Source organism: Nansenia antarctica (genome assembly GCF_963989245.1).
Source record: "Nansenia antarctica genome assembly, chromosome: 8".
In the NCBI taxonomy this organism is placed as follows: domain Eukaryota; kingdom Metazoa; phylum Chordata; class Actinopteri; order Argentiniformes; family Microstomatidae; genus Nansenia; species Nansenia antarctica.
The window spans coordinates 18,288,174-18,296,312 of NC_137678.1; positions in this window are offsets into that span (position 1 = coordinate 18,288,174).

Consider the following 8,139-nt stretch of genomic DNA (forward strand, 5'->3'; position numbering starts at 1 on the left):
GTCTGTACAGGGGGGTAGAGGGGATGAGGGGGTCTGTACAGGGAGGTAGAGGGGATGTACAGGGGGGTAGAGGGGGTGAGGAGGTCTGTACAGCGGGGTAGAGGGGATGAGGGGGTCTGTACAGGGGGGTCGAGGGGATGTACAGGGGGTAGAGGGGATGAGGAGGTCTGTACAGGGGGGTAGAGGGGATGAGGAGGTCTGTACAGGGGGGTAGAGGGGATGAGGAGGTCTGTACAGGGGGGTAGAGGGGATGAGGAGGTCTGTACAGGGGGGTAGAGGGGATGGGGAGGTCTGTACAGGGGGGTAGAGGGGATGGGGAGGTCTGTACAGGGGAGTAGAGGGGATGAGGAGGTCTGTACAGGGGGGTAGAGGGGATGAGGAGGTCTGTACAGGGGGGTAGAGGGGATGAGGAGGTCTGTACAGGGGGGTAGAGGGGATGAGGAGGTCTGTACAGGGGGGTAGAGGGGATGAGGAGGTCTGTACAGGGGGGTAGAGGGGATGAGGAGGTCTGTACAGGGGGGTAGAGGGGATGAGGAGATCTGTACAGGGGGGTAGAGGGGATGAGGAGGTCTGTACAGGGGGGTAGAGGGGATGAGGAGGTCTGTACAGGGGGGTAGAGGGGATGAGGAGGTCTGTACAGGGGGGTAGAGGGGATGGGGAGGTCTGTACAGGGGGGTAGAGGGGATGTACAGGGGGGTAGAGGGGATGTACAGGGGGTAGAGGGGATGAGGAGGTCTGTACAGGGGAGTAGAGGGGATGAAGAGGTCTGTACAGGGGGGTAGAGGGGATGAGGAGGTCTGTACAGGGGGGTAGAGGGGATGAGGAGGTCTGTACAGGGGGGTAGAGGGGATGAGGAGGTCTGTACAGGGGGGTAGAGGGGATGCGGAGGTCTGTACAGGGGGGTAGAGGGGATGGGGAGGTCTGTACAGGGGGGTAGAGGGGATGAGGAGGTCTGTACAGGGGGGTAGAGGGGATGAGGAGGTCTGTACAGGGGGGTAGAGGGGATGAGGAGGTCTGTACAGGGGGGTAGAGGGGATGAGGAGGTCTGTACAGGGGGGTAGAGGGGATGAGGAGGTCTGTACAGGGGGGTAGAGGGGGTGGGGAGGTCTGTACAGGGGGGTAGAGGGGATGAGGAGGTCTGTACAGGGGGGTAGAGGGGATGAGGAGGTCTGTACAGGGGGGTAGAGGGGATGAGGAGGTCTGTACAGGGGGGTAGAGGGGATGAGGAGGTCTGTACAGGGGGGTAGAGGGGATGAGGAGGTCTGTACAGGGGGGTAGAGGGGATGGGGAGGTCTGTACAGGGGGGTAGATGGGATGAGGAGGTCTGTACAGGGGGGTAGAGGGGATGAGGAGGTCTGTACAGGGGGGTAGAGGGGATGGAGAGGTCTGTACAGGGGGGTAGATGGGATGAGGAGGTCTGTACAGGGGGGTAGAGGGGATGGGGAGGTCTGTACAGGGGGGTAGATGGGATGAGGAGGTCTGTACAGGGGGGTAGAGGGGATGAGGAGGTCTGTACAGGGGGGTAGAGGGGATGGGGAGGTCTGTACAGGGGGGTAGAGGGGATGAGGAGGTCTGTACAGGGGGGTAGAGGGGATGGGGAGGTCTGTACAGGGGGGTAGAGGGGATGAAGAGGTCTGTACAGGGGGGTAGAGGGGATGAAGAGGTCTGTACAGGGGGGTAGAGGGGATGGGGAGGTCTGTACAGGGGGGTAGAGGGGATGAGGAGGTCTGTACAGGGGGGTAGAGGGGATGGGGAGGTCTGTACAGGGGGGTAGATGGGATGGGGAGGTCATGGGAGAGACAGGCTTTCACTACTGGCTTATGAAGACAACTCAGAGGAAGATTAATTTACAGTACACACTCACACACTCACACACACACACACACACACACACACACACACTCACACACACAAACACACACACACACACACACACACTCTCACACACACACTCACACACACACACACCACACACATACACACACACACACACACACACACTCTCACACACACACACACACACACACACACACACACACACACACACACACACACACACACTAAACTCACCAACCTCACCAAGTCAACTTCCTGTATGTGCAGAATACTTGGCAATAAAACAGAATTGTGATTCAGATTCAGATTCAGATTGTGACCTTGGCTGCGTTCGTAAATTCACTCTGAGAGCGCCGGAGCGCACAGGGACCAAGTAGTTTGATTGGACAAGAGGCATTCTATGAGTGCTGATCAGATTTCCAGAGCGTATTTACGAACGCAGCCCTTGTGAAAACAGGCTGAACCCTTTCAGTTCCACCCTTGTCAGTGTTGGAATTCCAGAGTAATGTTGGAATTCCGGAACTATCTCATTCCATATCTCACGCAATGCACTTTTATTTTGCAGCCGCTTGTGATGTGTGTGTGTGTTTTGAAATTGATTGATTGAAAACTTTATTAGAAGATTTGCAGAAGTATGTACATGAAAGTACATATTACATACAAGGTCAACTAATAGGATAAAAACCCAAGAAAGCCACTGGCTTATTTCAATTGGGGTCCTTGATTCTCAATTCATCGTTACATGTAAGACAGACAAAAAAACTAGTACTATCTACAAGATAATACAGACAAATAACTATTACTATCTACAAGATAAACATACATCCATCATGGGAAGAACAATACAACAAAACATAAGGTATGTACAGCGGGTAGGACAGGTGGGGACATACACCACAGGTGGGGGCGGGGGACAAAACACAAAGTATGTACAGTGGGTAGTTCGGGTCTTTTAATCTGATTTTTGATTTAGAGGGTCCAGTTACGGATTGCAGCCTCCTGTAAATGTTTTTTGAGAGTGGTTTTGAAGGTGGGCAGTGTTTTGCACTCCTTTAAGATTATAGGAAGGGCGTTCCACATTTTTACTGCATAGTTTGCAAACGAGTTTAACCCCTTGTTTGTGGTGCAACGCGGTTGAACGTGGTTCGTGGAGCTTCCTCTGGTGTTGTATGTGTGGACGTTGTTCACTTTTTGGAAGTATGTTGACAGGTACTTGGGTGTCTTTGTGGTGTAGCGTATCTTGAAGACCAGGCCCAGTGCAAGCTGCTGCACTCTGTCAACTACTCGTAGCCAATCAAGGCTCAAAAAATGAGCAGCGGTTAGATGTGTCCTAGGGTTGAGGCCTAGCAGAAGCCTAACCAGTTTATTTTGGGCTGTCTGGAGTCTTGTTTTATGGGCCTTTGTGGTTCTATAGTACCATGATGTTACGGCATAGTCGAAGTGACATTGAATGAGAGCTCCTGATAGGGTCCTCAGTGTGTTTTTACTGACAAGTGAGGATATCCTGTACAAGAATCTAGTTCTATGGTTCACTTTTTTGATTACTTTTGCTGCCATTTTATCTCCGGAAAGATTTGCCTCTAAGATGGAGCCCAGGTATGTAATATCCTCTTTTCTTGTGATATTAATGTTACCCACTTTTATTTTAAAATGTTCAGCCTTTCTGAGTTTAGATGGGGATCCGTATAGGATGGTTTCAGTTTTACCTAGGTGTATTGATAGTTTATTGTCAGCTAGCCAGATGCAGATTCTACTCAGTTCAGTGCTTAGCGCTTTTTCCACCTGCAATATGTCCCTGTCAGAGACCAGCAGAGCCGAGTCATCCGCGAACAGGAACAAATTGCAATCACATGCTGATGACATGTCATTCACATATATTAGGAACAGTAAAGGTCCCAATATGCTTCCTTGTGGAACGCCGCAGGTCACTGGGAGGGGGGGGGACAGTGTTCCGTTCACACTAACCACCTGTTCCCTCCCCTCTAAGTAGGATTGCATCCAGCTCACCGATGTTCTATCGAACCCAATTGCTTTCAGTTTATCTAACAATATGTGGTGATCTACTGTGTCGAAGGCCTTCTGGAGGTCCAGCATGACCATGCCGCAGTACTTGCCCGAGTCCACCTCATGGTTGATGTGGTCGTTCAAATAGAGAAGGCATGTGTCAGTGGAATGGGATGTTCTGAATCCTGATTGAAATTCATACATCAGATTTTTTTCGGTAAGGTACCTATCAACCTGTTCATAAACTCTTTTTTCCATAAGTTTCGAGATGGAATTAAGAATAGAAACAGGTCGGTAGTTGCCTGGGTCTAATTTGCTTCCTTTTTTATACAGTGGGGTTACCCTTGCTGTTTTAAAGTCAAGGGGGACGTGTCCCTGTTTGATGGAGAGGTTTATTATGTGGGTGATGATTGGGGTAATGGAGGCAGCTGAGTCTTTTAGAAATCTGGCTGGAATATTGTCATGGTGTGTGTGTGTGTGTGTGTGTGTGTGTGTGTGTGTGTGTGTGTGTGTGTGTGTGTGTGTGTGTTCGTAGCATGAGATTTAAACCAATCAGGAGTCACCTATGCGTCACATGTCCGGCAATACAACAGTAGCTTGAGAAAAGCATGCCCAGCTTCAGACAGCTCTATCTCAAACAGTATAAATGTCACTCACAGCTTAGATATTGACACCGTAGGAATCCTGGGAAACATAATGCACATCTGTATATAACATGTTCTGTGTACCTTAAAAACGGTTGTCACGGTCACAAGTTAGAAAATGGGTTTAAAATGGAAATTACCAACTGCTGCTAGAGTGGAGTTCTGAACATTCCACCATTTGTGTGAATGGGGAGCACGGTTTTCAAACAACACTGAATATTTGAAAAACAATAAACGTCACACCTTAGACATTCACACCGTAGGAATCCAGGGACCCAGGTGAACATTTCGATACACATCTCGTCTGTCTACCTGAAAAACTGTACCTGAAAAACACTTTCTGTCGCGGTCGCGAGTTAGAAAGTGGGTTTGAAATGGAAATTACCAGCTGCAGCTAAAGATGACAGCTATTACCTGAACAATGGCAATGGAATTCCAAAGAGAACAAGAGAGTGCACGGAATGTTGCGAGATCACCGTTGGGGATCTATGACATATCAACACACACATATTCTAGCACTTTTTTTTTTTTTTTTTTTTACAGATGATTGCTCATAAACCTGCACCGCTTGCATCACCAGCTGGGTGTGTGATTGTTGGCTGAACATCTTAGTGAATGACACCAGATCCCACAGCCAGATAACCTCTGAGAAACACTCTGCCAGGGGATGACTCACCTGCACACGCCTCCAGCCTGCCAATCACACGCTAATTACACATGTAAACGACACGCTCACGTGTCACCTAGAACAGCAGGGAGGTGCACGTCAGGGGAGGAGGCTGGCGGAAGTAGAAATCAGAGGACGGGGCTCATTGTAATACATGGAACGGAATGAGGAATTGTGTTTTATACCGTTCCATGCATCACAACTAACCCGGCCTCCGATTTCTACCTCCGCCAGCCTCCCCTAGTGCAGGTGCACGTGCAAGAAATGCGTCTGTCCGGATCCCTCCGAGACTCCTCCTGTGATCATTCGTCTGTTCCATTCTGAACCTCACCTACCTCAAACTTCTCAAAAGTTTGATTACATTTTTTTCATAGTCATCAGGGGCACCCTGCCCCAACCAACCAATCAGAAGAAGTCTGGAGAACACAGGCATCAGGTTTACCCAGCCCCAACCAACCAAACCAACCAATCAGAGGGAGAGTACCTACCTTATGAATAATGCATGAGTTCTGGAGTGATGTCACCGAGGCTCTCGCCACCTGTCAAGAGTGTCACCTCATCCTCATCATCCTCCTCCTCCTCATCATCACTATCCTCATCATGATCATGATCATCATCACCAACAACATCATCATCATCACCATCATTATCATCATCATCATCACCATCATCATCATCATCATCATCACCATCATCATCATCATCATCATCACCATCATCATCACCATCATCATCATCATCATCATCATCATCACCATCATCATCACCACCATCACCATCATCATCATCACCATCATCATCATCATCATCAACATCATCATCATCATCATCACCATCATCATCATCATCATCACCATCATCATCACCATCATAACATTCATATTTTAACTGTTTTTAAATGTATTTTTAAAATACCCTCCCCCTGGTCCCTGCTGTTGTATATACAGTATATTGTGATGTTGTATTTGTTAGGATGTTTTTAAACTGACCTTTGTTTTTGTCCTCATGTTGTATATTGTATATAATAAGACTGTGTTGTGTTGCACTGACTTGCCTCTGTTCTGCCTCTTGGCCAGAAGCTGTTCTCAGTTGACCTATCTGGTTAAATAAAGGTTAAATTAAATAACACATCACTAACATTCATAACCCATCACTAACATTCCCATGCTCTTAGACAACATGATGATGAACTGAACCCCAGGTAAGTCGGCCTGGACTTGGCATGACTGACTGTTACTCAGACATACTGACGGCAACACTCCCAGTACCTCTGTCTATCTGTCTGTCTGTCTGACTGTCTGTCTGTCTGTCTGTCTGTCTGTCTGTCTGACTGTCTCCCAGTACCTCTCTGTCTGTCTGTCTGTCTGTGTGTCTGTCTCCCAGTACCTCTCTGTCTGTCTGTCTGTCTGTCTGTCTGTCTGTCTGTGTGTCTGTCTCCCAGTACCTCTCTGTCTGTCTGTCTGTCTGTGTGTCTGTCTCCCAGTACCTCTCTGTCTGTCTGTCTGTGTGTCTGTCTCCCAGTACCTCTCTGTCTGTCTGTCTGTGTGTCTGTCTCCCAGTACCTCTCTGTCTGTCTCCCAGTACCTCTCTGTCTGTCTGTCTGTCTGTCTCCCAGTACCTCTCTGTCTGTCTGTCTGTCTCCTAGACATCTCTCTGTCTGTCTGTCTGTCTGTCTGTCTCCTAGACAACTTTCTGTCTGTCTGTCTGTCTGTCTGCCTGTCTGTCTCCTAGACAACTCTCTGTCTTCTGTCTGTCTGTCTGTCTGTCTCCTAGACAACTCTCTCTGCTTGGAGGTCTGACCCCCCCCGAGTATTTGATGCTGTTCAGATATAACCCTGTACGTGTCAGGGCTAGGGGTTACCTCAACACCAAAGACATTGTGATTCCGAATCACCTAGAATCACCTATGATGCTATGCAAAGAGTCCTGTGGATTATAGCTCTACGTCACTGCTAACAAGGAGAGAGACAGGAGAGTGAAGAGGAGAGGGCATGGCAGCAGGGAATGGGTCAGAGATGGGCATGTGTGTGTGTGTGTGTGTGTGTGTGTGTGTGTGTGTGTGTGTGTGTGTGTGTGTACTGTAGGTTGTGGTAGTAGAGGCGTGTGTGTGTGTGTGTGTGTGTGTGTGTGTGTGTGTGTACTGTATGCCGTGGTGCTAGGGGCATGTGTGTGTGTGTGTGTGTGTGTGTACTGTAGGCCGTGGTGCTAGGGGCATGTGTGTGTGTGTGTGTGTGTGTAGGCCGTGGTGCTAGACCCCTGGACCACCCTGGGCCACCAAAATAGTTTGGGTTAGCCATGAGGAATGTGTTCTAACCGCCCCCCCATTCCCAGCTGTTGGAGTGTGTTGGTTGGTGTGTTGGTTACCATTCCTCACCCCATTCCATACAATCCTCCCCCATCCTCCCCCATCCTCTCCCATCCTCCCCCATCCTCCGATGTCTACCTCCGCCAGCCTCCCCCGGTGAAAACACTACAACCTCTAGATAGATAGTTAGGTAGATAGATAGATAGATAGATAGATAGATAGATAGATAGATAGATAGATAGATAGATAGATAGATAGTTAGGTAGATAGATAGTTAGGTAGATAGATAGTTAGGTAGATATATACAGTAGATAGATAGATAGATAGATAGATAGATCGACCGATCGATAGATAGATAGTTAGGTAGATAGATAGTTAGGTAGATAGATAGATAGATAAATAGATAGTTATGTAGATAGATATATATAGATAGATAGATAGTTATGTAGATAGATAGCTATGTAGATAGATAGTTATGTTGATAGATAGGTACTTCATGGAAATGCAGGCGTTACAGCAGCTCAGAACATTAACACCATTTAGCAGACGCTTTTATCCTAATTGACTTACAATTAGAGATTACAGGGACAGTCTCCCTGGAGTCACTCAGGGCTAAGTGCCTTACTCAAGGGCACACTAGTGTTGGAACACTAGAACTCATGACCTTCTGATCACCAGTCCAA